Source organism: Pipistrellus kuhlii, unplaced genomic scaffold, assembly GCF_014108245.1.
Source record: "Pipistrellus kuhlii isolate mPipKuh1 unplaced genomic scaffold, mPipKuh1.p scaffold_m20_p_26, whole genome shotgun sequence".
Lineage (NCBI taxonomy): Eukaryota > Metazoa > Chordata > Mammalia > Chiroptera > Vespertilionidae > Pipistrellus > Pipistrellus kuhlii.
The window spans coordinates 5,061,412-5,082,731 of NW_023425525.1; the positions used below are offsets into that span (position 1 = coordinate 5,061,412).

At 43.3% G+C, this 21,320-nt stretch overlaps 1 long non-coding RNA gene across 1 annotated transcript in view; it reads left to right on the forward strand.

Moving 5' to 3' along the window:
* The first annotated feature begins 484 nt into the window (after nt 1–484).
* The window catches only part of LOC123653015, a 69,338-nt gene continuing 48,502 nt past the window's right edge, over nt 485–21,320 (forward strand). The window contains exon 1 of the long non-coding RNA XR_006742639.1: nt 485–612. This is a non-coding gene — a long non-coding RNA (uncharacterized LOC123653015). The remainder of the gene's footprint in view (nt 613–21,320) is intronic.

The window sequence follows — 21,320 nt, forward strand, 5'->3', positions numbered from 1 at the left end:
CTGGAGCAAACAGTGAATGTGAGTCTCAGATCTGCCACTTACAGGCTGTGTGATCCTGACTCAGTCACATAAGCTCCATATGACTCAGTTTTATCACCCATAAAATGGGTGGAGGTCGAACACTTAGTTAAATCAGATGAGAAAATGAATGTGAAACACCCATGTAAAACGACGTTCATGTAGAGCAGGCATTCTGTTCAGTTAATTCCCTTCTCTGTTGCTTTCGTATTTGAGGATAAAAGCTGATATTCAGAGGCAAGGATAAAACAGTAAATAATCAGTGTCAGCTTAACAATGACCTAGACATGGAGTGGAAGGAGCTTTTACTCTGACTTTGAGGTACCGAAGGAAAGGACCCTGTCATTTGTGAAAAGGGCTCTGAATGACTTTCATTTCCTCATGTGAGAGTTCTGCCTCTGTTTATTTAAAACTGTCACTTGACAGCTTTTCCACTGATCCCCTTATCACTCTCTCACTCAGGGATGACAACATCAAGGTGCCCTCACTCTAGATCTCTACACCTGGAGAAGGGTTTTCAGGCCAAAGAGTTTTTTCCTACGACATTAAAGCTGACCACGTTATTCTTCAAAGGAACAGTTCCAAGATTAGGAGGTAAGGAGCGCAATGAAATAAAGACTTGTTGATCGAGGCAGAATGAATGTCAGGGGACATTCCAGGGTTTCTTTGGGTGTTTGTTTTCCTATTTGGGTTTTGTCTTTTACACAAGGAAAATTTCCTAAATCTTATTTTTTTCTCGATGATCAAAAGTAGTAAATCAGTCTAATACAATTGAAGACATCTTCTGGGTTGTCCTATTGTATGTCTAGGCTCACCTGGTGCATAGAGCTCCTAGTGATTGACTGCTGAGGTCGCCATGGCATATGGAGGTCTTTGAGTGGGTGGGAAGAGCAGTGTCCATGCTGACAAATGGTCTTTCTAGGACCTGAAGAAATATGCCCAAGTGGTGTCTGTGCAATTCATCCTCTCACCCAGTAGAATTCTTACCCACAAGTAACTCTACTGCTGTGTCAATATACCAACAGAGAAAAGACTTAAGAATTTTTCTATGATGTGAAATCTTTCAAATTAGGCAATGAGTTAAAGTTGCCAACTTTTCCCATTTCCAACATCCTCACCAAACAACTGGGGAATATCATATTGTCAAGTACTAGGTCAATCGATGTAGACAAGATCTGGCTTAGGGAAAGAGAGGTGGGTAGACAAATGTTCTGTGTGCTCCCTAATTTAATGAGGAAAATCTTTTGGGGATGAATGCACACACAAATGAACTTGGGAATCAGACAAACCTGGATTTGAATCTCAGCACTACTGTAAGAGAATTCATTAACCTGAGCCTCAGTTTCCCTATTTATAAAATGAAGGAAATAATACCTACCTATAAATGAGGACCCAGGTTGTCTCTCCATCAGGAAGCTGGGCTGTAGGTTCCATTATTTTGTAATAAGCATCCCTTAAGGATGATTTCCCCTTAGATTGACCAATTTCGCCTTAGGCTGACCAATAAAATTGGGAAATTGATGAGGCTGTATTAAAACAGTAGGTGCCAGTTTGCTGAGTCTGAATAATCTGCTGTTACAAAATTCTTTAAAAAGCTAAGTTAAAAGGAAGTGGGCTTAAACCTGCAGAACTAACAGGTTGGCTTAGGAAGCTTATAGCAATCTGTACTTCTTTTAGTCTTAAGTAGAGAAATTCCCTACTTAGAAATTTTAACAGAGGACGTTTGTTTGTTTGTTTATTTATTTATTTATTTATTTATTTATTTTTAAAATATATTTTATTGATTTTTCACAGAGAGGAAGGGAGAGGGATAGAGAGTTAGAAACATCGATGAGAGAGAAACATTGACCAGCTGCCTCCTGCACCTCCCCTCCCACTGGGGATGTGCCCGCAACCAATGTACATGCCCTTGACTGGAATCAAACCCGGGACCCTTCAGTCCACAGGCCGACGCTCTATCCACTGAACCAAACTGGTTTTGGATTCACCAGAGGACTTTTAAAGAATGGAGTTGAACTGGAGACAATGAACTGGCAAGTGAGAGAAATGTGGGTCTAGCTGCAGGGTCTGCTGGCCCTCCTCATAGGGAAACCAGGGTTTGGTTCTAATAATAGGCTGAGTCTCCCTATTATTCTATTCACATTTGACTCATCCCAAGGGGAATGAAACAGTGACCCTGTCCCCTTCCCACCAGTCCAATAAGTCTTCCTTGTTTGGGGAGGGGAAACTGTGAGAATTGAGGGGACATTAGAAGCATTGGTTTTCATATGATTTGCTCCCTTGTGTGATGAAATAGAATCAAGTAGACATGGTGACGAGAGATAGAAATCTTCCTGGAGCAAGTGCCAAATAAATGATATGAGAAGTGGGAACTGTGAGGCTGAAACTGTGAAGAGGTAGGATGTTGTGATCAGGGGGAGGTGCCATAGATGCTGAAGAGTTGACATGGGTCTTGAAGAAGAAACAGGAACTGAACTAATGAAATCTTTGGTGTAATATTTTCCAATGCCCTGACCTACGGTGTGGAGTGACTTTTAGAATCTTAGGGACCGGTTTGAATAAAGACACTATGGCTAATAGACTACTGACTAGTCAGGCCAGTAGTCTGTTAGCCATGTGCCAAATGCCACTTTGGAGTTGGTAATGGTAGCCCGGGATCTTAAGGATCTGTGACCGCGGTAGGATTTTGTTCAGCCAAGTTGGCTAAATAGTCATTTTGAGAAACACTACTTTTTATTTTCTTCTTAAATGTTGACAAGAATGAATGTCACAACTGTGAAGAAAAGGATTTATCATATCACCATGCCCTGGGACAGTGTTGGCTGGAGCCAGCAAACCCTAGATTTCAAGCGTGGCCCTGACACTTATTATGGGTTTGACCTCAGACATGTGACATGCCCCCTCTAAAGCACACTTTCCCCCCAGAAACATGAGGATGATAGCAGCATCTATTTCAAAGGGTTTTTATGAGCTTTCAATGAGATACCTAATGTGTGATGTGAAGAGTTTAGCTCCTGATGTACAGTGCATGCTTAGTAACTGCAGTGGCCATAATTGTTGTTTATTGTTATTACTGACATCCTGAAATTCATACTAATGTACAAATGATTCTCAATGGGTTGTCAGAGCCAGACCGCCTAACTGTGGCCAAAAACATGCCTTGCCTTGCTTTTTGTCATCTCTGGGCCTCAGACCTTTCCTTTGACTTACAGGAGATTGTCACCTTGGCTGAGAAGCTGAAGCAGATCTCTTCCCCTCTATTAACATTCCTTCATCTCTCAAGTTCCATTTTGAATTCTATTTGGGGATGTAAGGAAACATTTTATGGTGGGGCTGCTATTCATCTCTCCCTCTCTGCTCCCGCAGGTCTTTATGATTTTATTATGGCATTTATCATACTCTGTCCAGCATTGCAGTTGCATACCATCTGTCTCTTTCACCACAGTAACTGACCTGAGGGTAGGAATAAGAGTCCATTTGTCTTGGAATCATTCAAAGCAGATAGTAGAGAACCTGGCACACAGTAGATGCTCAAGAAATATCTGTTGAATTGGAATGATTCAAAAATTTTAAGAGACTGCTTTATAATCATTCACCTCCTTAGCTGTTCATTCATTATTACAACTGTTAAGGTTAGTTTGGGGAACTATCTATCATTAAGCAAGCCTAGGCTTCATGAACCAAAGGCAGGGTGATTATCTTGAGTTTTTAAACATATTTTTATTGATTTCAGAGAGGAAGGAGAGGGAGAGAGAGAGAAAAAAACATCAATTATGAGAGAGGATCATTGATTGGCTGCCTCTTGCCCTCCCTCTACTGGGGATCAAGCTCAGAAATGGGCATGTGCCTTGACTGGGAATTGAGCTAGTGACCTCCTAGTTTACTGGTATAGGTCGATGCTCAAGCACTGAACCCACACTGACCGGGCTCATTCTTGAGTGTTTGATGCCCTCCCTCGTGGAGATAGATATAAAATACAGAGCAACAAAGTACTGGAAAAACTACAGGTAACTGGCATGTATGTGCTCCAACCCTGCCATTGTGCTACAGTGTGATCTTCAACAAGCTCGGAACCTCTCTGGGCCTCAGTTTCTCCATTTGTAAAATGAAAGTGCTCTCTCCTTTTTATTTACAAATTTATGTAATTCCTAGCTCCTTTATTTAGATATAAAGGAGAATTTTGTCATTGTCCTTTACACCTCTTCCCCCTCAAAACAATGTTGAACAGGTGTTTTTCTTTAATTACTGCTATATTCCTAGTACCTATAACAGTGTCTCACACATAGGAGCTGCTCAACAAATACTTACTGAATAAATGAGTAAACAAATAAATACATTTTGACATAATTTAGTAATGATGTGACTAGTACTTAGGAATAGTTCTAGTCTGGCCCTCCAAGATCCCTGTGCCCTGGGGGACTCACACTCAGGCAAGATGAGCACAGAGGAGGCAGATGAGAATATATGGATTAACCTTCTGGGTTAAGTCCCTCTATACCCATGTAATTAATATTTCAGATGGGACAATTTTTATTGTGTGCAAATGTCCAATATGATATGAAACATTTCCTGCCTGGTGTCAGTACAAACCCCAGTCATTTGTGCCAACCAAAAAATCCACCCCACCCCCAAACACGAACACATCTGAATGCAGGGCACACTCTCATGGAGGACCGCTGACTTGTCCTCGGACCAGATTAGAATATAAATGGGGAGCACTGCCTGTCCTCTCACTTCACTGCAGGAATCTATAATTTAGTTATGAATTTGTCTTCATACCAACTCTGGTCCTGCTTTGTTGGAGTGACTAACTACATGAGAGTTGTAGTCTTGTGGAAAGGCCTGTCCTTTCTTTCCTCTGAGGACAGAATGAATTCCTGCTGGAGAATTGGGTCACTCTTCCAGTCCGTCTTCCAGGAGATAATGGCCAAACCCAAACTGGAAACTCGTGTAGATACAGAATTCCATGAATATGTGTTTAATTCTACTTTGAATTCTGAACAACCTGAGTTACAAAAACCTTTAGTGGCCGATATTAAGCCCAAATTTTCCTGGCAGTGAAGAGAACCTTGATTTGAATTCAGGTCCTGGGGCACAGAAAAACAGACAGTCCTGGCAAAGGTTTTAATACATGAATTCTTTTTTTTTTAATTTTTATTAAATATTTTATTGATTTTTTACAGAGAGGAAGAGAGAGGGATAGAGAGTTAGAAATATCTATGAGAGAGAATCATCCATCAGCTGCCTCCTGCATTACCCCCACTGGGGATGTGCCCGCAACCAAGGTACATGCCCTTGACAGGAATCGAACCCCAGATCCTTCAGTCCACAGGCCAATGCTCTATCCACTGAGCAAAACCGGTTTCAGCTAACACATGAATTCTTGACCAGCCTGCATGGGAGAATCACATCGTTAGATGTAACAGAAGAGATGACTCAAAACAGGACTCCAGTGAGCCATGTGCCTGGAACTGCCCCCTGACCGCATGCCCGTGCGGAAAGACTAAGGAACGTTAAGTCTGTCCTCACCCCTCTTTCTCAGCCAGAGTGGAAATGGTGTTGCCTAGTCACAGAGGTGAGCTCCGCCAAGGGGCAGCACTTCATATTGTGTTTCGTGAAGAATCTAGGTCGTTCTAGTGAAAAGACGGCTAGAACTTCCAGGGGAGATCACAGACCCCGCTTGTCCCCGAATTCTGCTCCTTGGCCACGGAAGTAGTGTGACCAAATGCAGTGTGTGGGGAGAGGCTCGGGTTACTTACATGTGCTAGTAGTAGGTTCTTTTCCCTCTGACTTGGGAAATCTGAATTTTTACACTTTGCAGAACAAATAGATCTCTGACTAATGTTATACAATTTATGTAGCTGGTCTCACGTAATTTTCATAGTTGGTTCACATTTACAACATGAAAGGTGTTTTTCCCACTCTGAGATTTATGAGGTGGAATGGAGTTTGCCTACCCACAGTCCTCTGTGAGATATATATATATATATATATATATATATATATATATATATATATATATATATATATATATCTCCAAAGACCCTCTTCTCCACTTCACCCGGTTTTCAGATGAGGACACTGAGATTTCCAGTGGTTCAATGACTTGTCTAAGGCCCCATAGCTGGCATGCGGCAGAGTAACAACCAAAGCTAGGTCCCACAAGTCCTGGTCATGAGCACATTTATTTGGATGGTTAGGATTCTGCAGGAAAAAATGATATTCCTGATTCTCTTCTTTTTAAAAGCAATGGAGACATCTCCTTGTGTACTACCCATTTTGTCACCATTGTGTGCTATCCATTTTGCATTTTAGCTGCCACACAGTGGGAGGAGAGAGCTGAGGGAAGCTCGGTTCACTGTCTGCAGACTGATGGTAACCCCTTGTGTCTGTTTCTCGAACTGTCAGCCCACGGGTGGGCTAGATCCCGTCCTAGGGAAGGAGGGTGGGGATGGGGGAGGGGGTAGCGTTCAATTGTCTATTTAGCGGAAAAAATAAAACGTTCCCTAGGAGAGTGGGAAAGCAAATAGAAGTGCCTCATAATTTAGTTAGTGTGGCTTTTCTTTGACCCAATTCTCTTAATGTTGGATGAATTTCTTTTGCAAATTGAATAATTTTCACAAGTCAATTACATACATTCCCTCAGCCCATCTGAGTGTAATGAAATAGCTTAATAGAATAAAACAATAACCCCCGAGATGATGATGTTGGCCATTATTAAGTATAACAATAAGAATTAATTATGATAGCAGAAGGGATAATTGATGACTCGGAAAATGGATTCGAAAGCTTTTCTCTATCGTGACTTCCTATTCTTTCAAACAGGTTTATTAATAATACTAGGGCCCAATGCATGAATTCATGCACCTTGAAAGGAACTGTGGGTTGTGAGGCTGAGGTGGGCACAGAGGTGGGTCTTGGCCCATCCTCCACACCCCCACCATGCCCCTCCTGCTGTGCCCCCCACTCCCATCCCCTGTCTGCCAGCAGCCCTGCTCCTGCCTCTGCCACTCCCATGTGCTGATGGTGCCAGCCCCTTTTGCACCTGCTGATTGCACAATTTGGGCCGGCACTGTCAGCGGGTATGAGCAGCAGCTGCTGCCCCATCACCTCTCAGATACAGGGGGAGGTGGAGAAGCCCTCAGGGGTGACCGGGGCCAGCAGCCACTGCTTGCACCCACTGATGGTGCTGAGTAATCGGGACCAGCGCTGGGTGTCAGCAGGGGGTGCAAGTGGGGCCAATGCCCAGTGGGACCATGGTGAGCAGGAGCAAGGAATTTTCATTAACTACCAGAGGCTCACCCTGATTACAGTGATTGGTGCCCCAACTTGGCCTGGCGGCCCCATTCACCTGCTCCACCATTCTGCCAATACCAATGCCCGCCATGTTTCTCACACGCCCCCTGGTGGTCAGCACACATTATATCGACTGGTTAGTTGGTTGTTCTGCCATTCGGTCCATTTGCATACCAGGGTTTTATATATATAGATGTGTTTTTTCCCTTTAATTCCTTACAGTTGGTTAGTCCTTTACAAAACACCTTCATTGACAGAATCTTGTTTCTAATTTAAACAGCACTTAGAGCTTGCTATGTGCCAGGCCCCATTCTGAGCATCTCACACATATTATTAATAAGTCACTTGAGACCAGATGCCAACTCTCTGCTCTGTGATTCTGGGGGCTCTTCACAAATGAGGAAGCTGAAGCTGAAGGTCAGTCTGACATTGACTCCGGGTCCTCCATCTGGGAAGTGGTAGAGTGAGGATTGGGAGTCAATCAGCTTCCTAAGTCCCTGTTCCACCTGCTGCTGAGCATTACAACTGCCTTCAAAGTGGGGATGCCCAGCTCCATTTTCCCAAGAACTAAACATCCCCTGAAACAGAAATTAAATTATTTATCAAAAACATAGATCTAGTTGGTAAGTGCCAGAGCTGGAATTCAAATTCTGGCTTATTCCTCTCCAGTCAGTATACTTCCTGATGTACGTTCATGAAGCAAATTTTTTTTTCTATAAAGTGGTCTGTAATCTTTCTAGAACTCTGGTGCAGTAAGTAAAACATAATATTTCCTTTGGAGAAAAAAAAATCTTGAGGGGCAATGGAAACATATGCAGCTTGTTTTATTGTTAATTTGGGAAAATAGTCTTATAGAATGCTTAAACTACAAGGGATCCTATGGTCTCCTAGTGATTCTTACATTTACTGTGCATATGCAGTCCTAAGATCCTGCCCAGGAATTCTCCTCAGTAGATCTGAGGTCAATTTCAAGACGCTGAATTTTAATAGACACGCTCAAGTTATTAATTACTTAGTGAGATTGGTACTCATTGCTCAGATTTACCGAGATGCTGGGAGAATTAGGACTGTGAGGTCAATACTCACTGCGCACATCCGTTTGTTTGTAAGAGGACATGTTTTATTTATAAAAATCAAAGATTAATTTATTCTCAGAAGAATCACAAACTCGCTAGTGCAATTTATTCTTGTGTTACATTTTTCTTATAAATGGTTCTAAGAGCCACTGAATTTTAAGGAACTAAATGCTACAAATAACTGAGGTTATACAATTTAATGACTGTAAGTGGCAGCACTTACTTTCCCCCAGAATGTAGTTTAATCAATTTATCAACATTAATGCATGAAATTAAATATACGCAAAGTTATGTTACAGAAACAGAGATCTAGAGAGTAGACTGTAGCCAAGTCAGTGGGATTAGCCCATTTAGAAATGAATAGATTGCCCCGGCCAGGTGGCTCTGGCTTAGATAATTGGAGCATTATCCTATCCACCAAAAGGATGTGGGTTTGATCCCCAGTTGGGGCACATGTTGGGGAGAACTGATCGATGTTTCTCTCTCATGTTGATGTTTCTGTCTCTCTAAAAATGAATAAATATATTCTCCTGTGAGAATAAAATTTTTAAAAAGAAAGAATATATCAACAGAAGGAGGCAGTCTGCGTGAAATATGAAAAGTGGGGATTGGAGAACAGAAGGGCTGGAACCATCTGGAACTGTGTGGTGAACAGGAAACCTGGCATCTGTTCCATTCAAGGGTGTGCTCAAGACCCTTCTAAAGAGCCTGCCCAGCCACAGCCCCATTCTCCCGGCCTTCTCTGACCAGTGACTGGTTGGTTCTGGAAGGCGTACTTGCAGTATACTACCTGCCCACAGGCCACCATTGATTGGAGGATCCAGGCACCTGACAAAGAACTGGGCATTTGATTCTCCATCACAGAAAATGATAATTAGGATTCAAAAGCTCTCAGTTTCTTCTGGTTGCTTTAAATACAAACAGGAATTTCTGGAGCCCAAATGGGGGAAAAGGTGCTGTAAAGAAAATTTCAGAGAACATGAGCTATGGCTTCTGCAATTTGGGTGCCTCGGACCTGGTTTCTGAACCGCACCTGAGAAGTTAAAGGGTGTGTGCAGGGCTGAAGAGGTGTATGGCAGTAGAAGTAAGGGGTATCACTTGGAAAGAATCAGCCTTCCCAGAATTCTTCGGGGAGGCAGGGAGGAAGAAGGTGCATACGTTTTTCTCAGGCCTTTAAAAGGCACCACAGACTTGGATGGCTTGAAACAAGAGCAAGTTATTCTCTCACTGGGAGCCAGAGTCCAAAGTCAAGGTGTTGGCAGGATCACACTCCCTCTGAATCCTGCAGGGAAGGACCCTTTCTTTGCCTCTTCCAGCTTCTGGAAGCTGTAGGCAGCCTCATTCTCATCTTCATACAGCCCTTTCCCCTGTGTGCCTCTCTGTCCAGATTGCCCTCCTCCTATAAGAACACCGGTTCACCAAATCCACTATGACCTCATCTCCACTTACCTAATTACATCTGAAATTTGGAAATAAGGTCATATTCTGAGGTTTAGGACTTCAATGTGTGTGTGTGTGTGTGTGTGTGTGTGTGTGTGTGTGTGTGTTTTGCCTGAGGAGGTGGGATAGTTAACTCCTAACAGATGCGTGGGTATTGAGGTAGAACTCTCCAGAACAGGCAGAATAGAGACACATGGTAGACTTGCTGTGGTAGAGTTTTTAGGGATACTCTGGAGTAGTAGAGCCAATCATGGGTCTATGATGAGCATTTATCCTGAATGTAGAAAAACGATTTTCTGTCCACGTTTGCTTCCTCTGTACACACACACACACACACTCCTTTACTTCTCCCCTTTGTTCCCTTTCTCCTAGAAAAGATTTTAAAAGGCTGAAAAACTACCTTTGTGCATTTGGATCAATTTTCCATTTGAAAAAGCTCAGCAAATGGCTGACTACACCTGATGGGCCTCTGGCACACTCTCTTTCATGAAAATCCAGATTTGCAAAGGGCTTACTACAAAGAAAGGGGCAGAGGCCCAGGTGGATGTTAGGACAATGAAGACAAAATTGAGGCTCTGACATTATAATAAAATATCCAAGAAACAAAGCAATAAGAAGGAGTTAATAAAGCCAGAGGTAAACAATGCAATATGCAGGAACCAGACAAAAATGATTTTAAAAGGAAGAGCCATTCTCATTGTTTGAATTAGCCCCTATAACTACAGCTGCTCTTATTATGTGTGCAGTAAAATAGGCCATTTAAAAGAGCTCTTGATATCCCTTATCTTCCTCAGCAGCTTAATGAAAATTGAAGCTTTAGCCAGTTTGGCTCAGAAGATAGAGCGTCAGCCTGGAGACTGAAGGGTCCCGAGTTCAATCTCGGTCAAGGGCACATGCTGGTGTTGTGGGCTCGATCCCCAGTAGGGGGTGTGCAGGAGGCAGCCAATCAATGATGCTCTCTCATCATTTGATGTTTCTATCTCTCCCTCCCCCTTCCTCCCTCTCTGAAATCCATAAAAATATATTTAAAAAAATAATAAAATAAAAAGAGGACACGGAGCCCATAAGTGAAGTCAGCTGTGTCCTCTCTCTTCTCCCCCCTTCGTGGCCAGCTCAGGACATGATTAGGCTATCTTATTTGACTTCCTTCTTTCCAGGCAATGCATTATGAACCTATCAAGTAATGTTTGGCAATCAATTCTTGATCTCTCCTGGAGGTTAGTCAATGACACCATCTAAACTGTCATCTCATTTCTTTCCTTAAAGAGAATCCATCTTTAAGGAAAGAAATGAGATTTCAAGCACATAGAGATTTCAGACTCAGGTACGATACTAACCCATTCATGAGCAAGATGACATTTTTTCTCATCAAGACTGTCAGGCGTTGCTTCTGTGGGAAGATGGACTCAGTTATTAAAGGTGTCTCTTTCATTTAAAGCCCAGTTAATATATTGTTAACTCATCTCACCTCTTCATTGTACGGTCTCTTCATCTCTTACTTTTATTTTGGGGGCAGAGGAAGGATTTTGAAGATTCAGCTATGGAGAAACAGAGGTTTAAAGCCAGAATTCTGAGGTTCAAATCAGGGGAAATTATAGACTGCTGAATATTCATGAGGCAGACGATATGTAAATGAGGCAGGTGATGATGCAAATATGTTGGGAGTACTCCCAAGAAGATAAATGGGATAGAGGTAATAGCCTAAAAGTTAATAGGTTAAACCAAGTGCAAAAACCTTGAGATTGTGGCTCAGTGATTGAGGGCGTCATTTAAAAATGAAAGGCTTGAAAATGCTCCTACTTTTTGTGCTCACTCTGTCTCTTGCACGTGCAACATCCATTTACCGAGAGCACGGTCGGTTGTGTGGAGTGTTCCGTCTCCTCCAGGTCCTGAGCCTTTCAGAGACAGACAGAATGTTCTTGTGGGAGTGTTCGGTGAAAACTCCAACGGCGGCACATCTTTCTGAATGCTTGTGCTTCGAGTTGGCTGGGGGCCATTTTTTTTGGCTTTTCAAATTAATAATTTGAAAAAGATGCAATGCCTATCCATAACGACTTCATCTTGTCTGCAGAAATGATTCAAAACAGCAGTTGCTACACACAAGTTGGTCTCATTAAGTGAGATTTTGATGCAAGAGCACAGGTACGGGTGTCAGCGCTGCTGCTGGGTAACTACTTAACGGTGGAAATAATGGCCGAGCAGAAGGCGGGAGAGAGCATTAACACTGATCGGTATTCTGCTGGGGCTTCAGCGCACTCGATTTCCCCTTTGTTTTCCATTTGGTGCAATGTACTGCACTTAAGCAAAATTCCTGAGGGGGCTACAAGAAATGTAATTGCATTTTAAAAAAAATGTGCTTTGGAGAACATGCTAAGGTATTTCCAAAAATATTTCTGCAGATCTTATTTTATTCTATTGTCAGTTCCATCTCTTTGTTAGAATATACGGCTGAGGGGTTTTGATATGCACATAACTAAAAGGAAACAAAATCAACATTCCCACAAAATCAACAAAATCTTATACATTATCTGGGAAGAAATACGTTTCTTTGGTGACACTTCTTTGACTTTATTTAAATGTAGAGCCATGTCCTTGAGCCATGTCTTTTCACATAGCCTCCATTCTGCCATTCTGTGTCTTTGACCCGAACTTCGAACAGTAATGTGCAAAGGCAGCAACAACAAACCTGAGGGGGACAGAAAACTCAGTATCAAAAAAAAAAGGGGGGGGGGGGAACCTTAAGAAATGTTTCTATGACCACAGAGACTGTCCTATCCAATGTTGACAGATGCTGAAAGTGAACTTGACTTTTTTAGTGTGGAGTTCAGTGGCGTTATGTACATTTGCCTTGTTGAGCACCTACCACCATCCAGCTCCAGAACCTTTTGATCTTCCCCAACTGGAAACTCCATCCCCATTAAACCCCAACTCCCCAGCGCCCCCTACCCCTGGCAGCCACCACTCTGCTTTCTGTCCCTGTGACCCTGGGCGCATCTTGACAGTGATGCCAACTCTACGTATCCCTTGACTTCAGGAACTTTTTTCGTTGTTTATTTCTAAAACCCATCAGAAAAAAAAAAAAAAAAATGCATGGCAGCTGGGGAAGGCGAAAACCTCCGGGGACCCATCGGAGAGACTGATTATGCCAATAACAGAGCTCAGGCAAGGCGCTATCCGCCCCGAACGAGGCAGGCTCTCGCCCAGGTCGTGCCAAATGGAAGGCAACATTTCTGCTCTGAAATGGCCGGTGACAGAGAGCACATTTATGCTGCGAACGGGAGAGGAATTCAGTCACCGGGCCCTGGAAAAGCCGCATGGAAATGGATGTCTCCGGGATCTGGCACGCATTCCTGCCTGAGAGGAAGCATTTGTTCTGGAGTCAGAGTGATTAAAGCACCGCAGGGCCCATCGGCCCATTTGTCTCACGTTATCTAATTACCAGACCAAGGTGAAGATTTGGAACTGTTCTTGATGGAGCCCGCTCGGCCTTGAACTGGCCGTGGTCCCAGGCCCATGAATAAAATGCTGTTTCCCCCCATCCCTCCTTCGCCCTTCCTTCCCAATGCCCCCCCCCCCCCCCACCAGCAAAACAAAATGAATTCAAGTTGAAAAATAATTTACACAGGCAAAGCAGAGAGTGGAAAGCAAGACTAACAGGCAATCTGGAAAATTCTGACCCGAAGGAAAATGCTATTCCCTTAGTGGCAGGAAAGGGCCATTTTCCCCGAATTATCTCAATAATGACTTCGATTCGCCATTTCCCTCCGCCTGTGTGAACACAACCTAGCCTTAAATTATGCCTGTGGTCCCAGGATGTCCTTCTGGGGAGTCTTGCTTATAATATATACATTAAAAATTTTTAACAAGTGTGTAGGGTTTACATAAGGAGAAGAAATAAGCACATGGAGACATGCACTTCCTGTAAAGAAAAATAAGCCGACCCTGAGAGCAATTAGCCCATCCGTCTCGCGTAAGCATGCAGTAAGCCATTTATAGATGCTCTGAATCCAGGGGAGCTTTCCCTGACGCAGGGACATGGTCCCCAGAGCATGCCCGCGGAAGACGGGATATTAATTTCTGTTCCCATGTGCAACACCGGGAGCCTTCTCTCAGGGTTCTAGGGAGGCCTCTTTTGGGCGTGAGGACAGCTAAAGACATGGCTTCTTTTCACGCATGTATGTGGCGAAGCGCTCGGGGCCATAAAAGGGAAAGAGCACATCATAAAAATGAAAGACGTTGGTAGGTTGTTCCATGTCACGTATTAAATCACGGCCACAGCAGAATACTTCTTTTTATCAGATTAGCTGGGGATGGGACCATCGAGGGTTTTATACTTTGATGTGGAGAAGGGGGTCACTCAGAAGGTCACAGGCATGCAGCCAAAGAGGACAGACATCTCCAGGGGTCTGCACCGGGGCAGTGCTGAAAGTGGAGAAGGGGATATAAAAGGGATCATGAGAGGTGGTGAGGTCTCAGAGAGAAGCCCTGCCCCCCTCCCCACCCCAGGGCTGTGAGGCTTTTGGCAGTTCTCCACACCGTGATGATCACTGGGCTTGTCCAGCAGGACTGATTCCACACACGAAAGGTACATGCTCAGGGAGTCTTCATGGAGGAAGGTAATGGCTGGAAGCAAGCCTGGGATGCATGGTGGGTAGGCTTTGGCTCTGAGCACTGGCTGCCTTGGGCACCTGTCATTTCTCCAGCCCTGAGGTGGGGTTCCCAGCAGTGAGAAGAATTACTAAGCTTCCTTCGGAAGGAAGTGCGAGAGGAGAGCCTCTCTCTTTTTTTGCTCTGCAGCGATGTTCCCTAAAGAGAGGGGCTGTGGCCCTGGCTGACATGGCTCAATGGTTAGAGCATCTGCCAGAGCTGAAGGTTGTGGGTTCAGTTCCCCGTCAAGGGCACATACCTGGGTTGCAGGTTAGATCCCTGCCCCAGTCGGGGCAAGTGTGGAGACTACCAACCGATGTGTCTCACATCAATGTCTCTCCCCCTTCCTCCCCCCGCTTCCACTCTCTCTTAAAAAAGAAAAGAAAAGAAATGTGAAAAATGTCCTTGGATGAGGATTAATAAAGAGGGTGGGGGGGTGTGTTTTAACATACAAGCTGTAATTCATTAGGTTGGTTTGATGCCAGCCAATTAGGGCAGAAGCTTCTTTTTGAGAGAGGACATGCCTCGCCCATGTATGGCTGCTTTCTGGCTCACCCACAGTACCAGGGTGTCAACAGGCCACAGCCGAAGCCCCCGAGCTTTCATCTCCTAACAACCCGCACTGCGTGAGTGATGGCAGCTGAGGTGGGAAAAGGATGGTTGAGGCCATTGTCCTCCAAAAGTGTGGGGTTGGCAGCCTTGAAGCTTACTGGGCCCTTGCCTCAGGCCATCTCCGTATGATACGAAGGCAGAACTGCCATGTGACATGTGTGTAAAGAAGATACACCATGTGTGGGTTGAGAGCACAGACCTGAGTATCAGACCTAGGGTTCAGTCCTTGCCCCTCTCCACCACGTAGTGTTTGACCTTGGGCAGGATACTCTGTCTCAGTCTCTTTACCCATGAAATGGGAGTTATACTTGTATTTGTCTCAGGGGATTGTTGTGAGAATTAAATGAGATACTATAGGTAAAGCACTTGGTACAGTGCTTGGCATAAGACCCTTTATGGTAGCTCTTCTTATTAGCATCATCTTATAAAGAAGGAAACGGAAGCTCTGAGAAGGTAATCCTTTTTGCCCAGTGGGTACCACATAGGTGTTATTATCCCCCTTTTTAGTGGAAGGGCTTAGTGCCTTGCTCAAGATCACAACTTCTGGCCTTCAAAACTAGGAAGGTGTATTGGAATGCAACTAGTGAGAGCAGTCTCTAAAAATCCCTAACCTGCACAAAAACATCCACAATCCACAGGATTTCCTGCTTTTCTACAAGAAGCTGTTGTGGGCACAAAGTCTAGGCCTCCTTGCTCACAGGGAAGAGAAGAGAAGTGGATACTTCTAGAAAATAGGCCTGATCCTTAAGAATAACACAGAGCCAATTAGAGTCTGTGTTTTATTTGTGGATTTATTAATTCAACAAGAAATGTTTGTTCTGTGGAATAAATGATTAGATGGGTATCACATACATGTAATAATATATAACTCCTCATCCTTTTTTGAAATTTCAAACCATTAACTGGTTTTTTTATTTTTTTATTTTTTTATTTTGTATTTTTTTTCTTATTGAAGTGACCAATTTTTGTTGTTTAACTGAGTCAATCAGTAGTTTCAATGTCTTGAATAAAAGGCCCGTGTTTGAGTTGCCACATGGCTTTCGATTGGCTCTCATGACCTAAGTCCAATTAGCGAAATGGTTGCTCCGATAGAACCTCTCCACTGAATTAGATCCTCCTCCCTCCTCATCCACTTGCCTATTTCTTTCACTCGCTCAACTAAACCAGCAAGTTGTTTTGAATAAAATCATTTCCCCCACATTGTCCCTAACCACAAATAATCACCATCTTAACATGTCATGTGTTCTATCAGCAAAACAGGAAAATTGAATCCCTTTTTTCACTTCCTATTTCAAGATAATGTTGGGAGAATTAATGGGATATGTAATGCAATTTTAAAACGATAAATCTATTTCCCTTAATATGTTCCCAGTATTACTATATAATAGGCAAGTATTAGTGTGAGGTTTGACAGCGGTACCCAACGCTTATTTGTTCCATTGATTTTCTTCTGCCACAGGTGCATTGAAGTGCAAAGTGTTATATATCCTTGCTGCTTGTTTTTGTGGTCTGTTGGGTTAGAAATAGAACTATTTAATTTTAGGATTGGAAAAAATCTGAAAGGTCATATTGATGAGCTATGCATGTTTAAGTCTTTTCAGCTTTCTGAACAGGAGATCAAATAAATACAAAACATTTGACTTGTAAATAAACTCTGATATAATAAACAATTTCCAACATTTAGCACAGTACCTAACCACATATATATACTTATTAATTATAAATGTCACACAAAAGAGTCTTAGGTATATGATGCTAGCCATTTGTTAAATATTAAAATAAGGCACCATTTCCAAGATGGTTTGGTGTACTGAATGACTACTGTCATTTATTTCCTCAGTGAAATATGTGTACATCTATATCTCAGAAACAAGATAAGAGAAACAATTCGTTCTCCCAGTTGTATTCTCTGGCAATGCTCTCCTCATCAGAACTGCAACTTGCTAAGGAAGTTGTCAGGTAACACTGCACTTCACCCTTGTCTTGAACACAGTCTTCAGACCGGGTATGAGCTGCCCCTCTGAGTCTTCCTCGCCAAGGTGCCCCCTGTGTCCATGGTCCTCACCCACAGCTTTATCTCTATCATGCTAACTGCTCAAGGCCTATGGACTCCCATTTCTCCAACTAGATTATAATCTCCTTGATGCAAAACAAGCATAAGGAAGGGTTCTGACTCACACTTCACTTTTATCTCTTACTAAAGGTCCAGAGCACAAATTCGTCCATGGGTGGGGTCTGGCCAGCCCACCCAGATGGGGGCTATCGGGCTGGGCTAGCAGGGGTGGGGGGGAGGAGAGAAGGGGACGCAGAACATTGGCTGGCAGGCCCTGTCTCCAGTCGAGGTTGGGGGGCCAATGGAGGCAGGGCCCAGCCAGGGGGAGAGGCAGTGGGAGGTTGGGGGTGTCCAATCGAGGCCCCAATCAGGCTGGTTGGCTGCTGCAGTGTGCATTATAATGACCAGTTATTCCAGTCGTTCCGTTGTTCCAGTCGCTTGGCTTTTATATATATAAATGGCCTATAGCACGAAGCCAGGCACATAGGAGGTTCCCAGGGAGCAGTTACTCACTAATTGCTCCGAAAAGGATGAAGATAGACCTATTCTTCCTCTGTGAGACATGAGAATTATTTTCTCAGTGACTACATCATGAGTAGCTTTAAGTAGAAATAATAAAATAAAAAAACAATAACAAACAACAGAGATTAGAATCTATAGTTTGTGGTTTAACCTTTCTCCTGGGAAATGTTTAAACATTTTCCCCAAACATTCAAGACTTTAAAAAAATTGTGGTTTCCAGTACTTATCCAACATGTAATTCACAGGACCGAAGCCTGCTCTTCCTGCCCATCTCCCAATCCTCCTCCCACTTGGTTCTTTCTCAGGAGGACCTTCCTCTCTCCCGTGGTCCATCGTCCTCAGGCCACCATCTTCCTGGTTCTTTGTTTATTCTTGGTTTATTAGAGCCCAATCAGTAAGGCTTTCCTCAGAATCCACATAAATGCTGCTATTTTAAGGAAAGTGAAGAGTTTTCTGAATACATTATTTCCATTTAGAAAAATCTGAAAGTCACAATTTGGAAGGAAAGAAAATAAAAACATCTATTATCTTACATCCCAGAGATTACTGCTGCTCATAGTTGGTAATGCCATTCTACTTTCTAGTCTATATTCTAAACATTTTAATGCATTTTATTATTTCACAAAACTGGAATTATTCTGTACATGATATAAAACGTTTTCTTACAATGTTACATATTTTTCTACCACAATGACTCAAACCATTTGCTGTGCTTGAGAATCACCTAGTAAAGATGTCCAACTGCCCATTTGTACTTCTTTTGCCTGGAAACCCTGAATCGATGGGTCTGTAGGAGTGTCCAGGTTCTTTCTCCAACCATACTTTAAGAAACATGAGTCAACAACCTAATTTTCATAGCTTGCATAGTATTCCATTTTGTGTGTGTGTGTGTGTGTGTGTGTGTGTGTATTTCATTATTTATACTATTTAAAAAATTCTCATTTCATGAGTTCTCCTACAAGTAGAATGAAATAGAGTGATATGAGGAAAAGAAGAATCTGAGGTTCCCAAAACCTCAAATCTATTTTATATGTTGGTTTAACCTACTCATAGTATCATTTTATTCAAACTATCCTTGAATAAGTCCTAGAAATGAACAGGTTCTCCCAGTAATTTTAGGGGTGAATTTGGTTGGCAAAAATTACTTTAGGAAAATTTTACAGAAATGAAAATTACTGTTGTAAAATCCAAGTATAGTCCAAATACCAGTATATTTACACCAAAAATAAAAAAAATAAAAAATCCCATTGTCCTAAGCCCTTCCTACATTTTCTGTATCCTAATTCCTCCATGATTTTATGTGCAATGACTCTGCATATTTCTCTCCTAATGTATATGCTGTTGCTGATGTCTTTCCAGAACATTCTTACCCCTAACTGTCTTATAAACCCTTCCCACCATCTTCTCCACCACTGTCTGAATAGCTCTGTGGGTGCACATCATTGATAACTGTCCAAGGTGTATTTAAAAACCTGACATCATAGCACATGGGCCCTTCAGCTAATGCCTGGGTGAAGTGAGGGAGGACGAGATAACATCAGAGGATCAGGAATCTGGTTTTCATGGTGGATTAGCCAGATAACATTTGTTGACTTTGAAAGCCATGCCTGCTTAAAGTCAGTGGTGGCAGAACTCTAGACGATATTGCCTGCCAGGGAGAACCCACTGACTGACTTGACCTCTGCCCCACATGCAGTTCACTGTTTACATCTGTCTGTTATCATAAGGCTCGTGGAGACGTAGTAGGACTGAGGAGAGCGATGGGAGCTGGCAGTGCTAATGGGGCAGCAGGTAGCGGGGAGTACTGTTTATAAATGATCACCCGATTAGTTTAATCTTTGTTTGAAGCTCTTCATCGTTAAGCAAATGATTTTAAAGAGGGAAAAAAAGTTTGTCTGGTTTTGATGTGTATCAGGTATCATCCAGTATAAATATGTTGGTCAAAGAGAAGACCAAGAACATACGAGAGCCCTGAGATGATGATGATGAAGATGGTGATGGTGACGATGATGATGATGATAGAAAGTTCCAAAGGTTTGAGATGTTTAGACAGTTTATCTGAGAGGCTCCAGCTGCCTCAAGACAGGAGCTCAGATAATCTCAAAACATTAGCCCTCTAAGTGGCCTGTAAGGAGATACCTGGTTTCAAGTATTCCCAGTTCCCAGTGATGAGAGCTCATATGCATGAGCCTTTCTTACATGGCTCCACTGGAAGGCACCTTGGTTTGTATCTGAGTTTCTCTGTGGTCAGTAGTGCTGCTTAGGACATTCCTCCACATGCCTCCTGGGCCTGTTTCTTGAGTTATAGGCCTAGAAGTGCCCACAGGTCTGGAGCCCTGGCTTCCTGCCGGAGGTTAGACCAGGATGTTGGCCTGTGGATATTCTGCAGACAATTGCTAGAGCAGCTTCTTTGGGAAGAGTCACCTGCCCACCCCTGGGAGGGCATTTTACTGACCAGCCTCCTGAGAGACGTCCGGAGGAGTCTCAGGCCTGCTTTTTGCCCCTGGAGACTCTCAGCATCTCCTCCAGTGTCGCTGGGATTGCTTTTCTTTCCCTGAGACCGGATGGGACTGCTATAAAGCAGCTCTGCCACACACACAGCTTCACGCACAGCCTGGCCTGTCTGAGATCGTCCCCTGCCTCCTCCAGACTCAGAGGGCAGGGGTGGGCCAGGGAGCTCTGGGATCAGAAATCTGGCAGCAGATTTGAAGTCAGGCTCCCCAGGTTGAAATCCGACACACAGGCAATAGAGTAAACTTGGTGGGGGTGGGGGGGGGGGGGGTCACTATTTTTAAATGTCAGAGGACAAATAATTTTAACAGGCTTTCATCTTCCTGTTCCTATCTCTCTTGTTTACTTAAGCACAGAATCTGATGACAGCTGGCAAGCTCACAAACAGAAAATGAAGATAGACTGGCTCTGGCTGCCCAAGGTTATCTCCTTAATGAAGTTCTGTAAGAAATTCCTAGCAGCCTGTCCCTAGCTGGCCTTTGCTGGAAACAGTTATAAAACCTTTGTATCAGCTAATGCCAAGGTCCGACATTGTTCCCCCTCACCAAATCCCAGTTCATCCCTTCCCACCCAAAACCACTTAAAGCATAAACAAGTGATGACAAGCCTGCGCTTCACTACTTTCCAGCTGTATGACCTTTAGCAACCATTAAGGTTTCTCCCATCTATACAATGGGCATACTAATCACTCCTGTCACATAGTAATTGTTTGCCGAAACTGGTTTGGCTCAGTGGATAGCGCATCGGCCTGGGGACTGAAAGGTCCCAGGTTTGATTCCGGTCAAGGGCATGTACCTTGGTTGCGGGCACATCCCCAATAGGGGGTGTGCAGGAGGCAGCTAATCGGTAATTCTCTCTCATTGATGTTTCTAACTTTTTATTCCTCTCTCTTTCTCTCTATAAAAAAAAAAAATCAATAAAATATATTTTAAAAAATAAAAAATAAAAAAATAAATGAGATATCTCCTGTGAACATGGAGTAAAGGGGTGAAATGTTTTAAGCACTCAGTAAAGATGAGCTCGGTGATTCTCGGCGGAGGTTGGTTTTGTTCCCAGGGGATATTTGACAGTGTCTAAAGTTATTACACTTTGGAGAGGTGGTGCTGCTGGCATCTAGTGGGTAGATGAGTCCAGGTATGCTACTA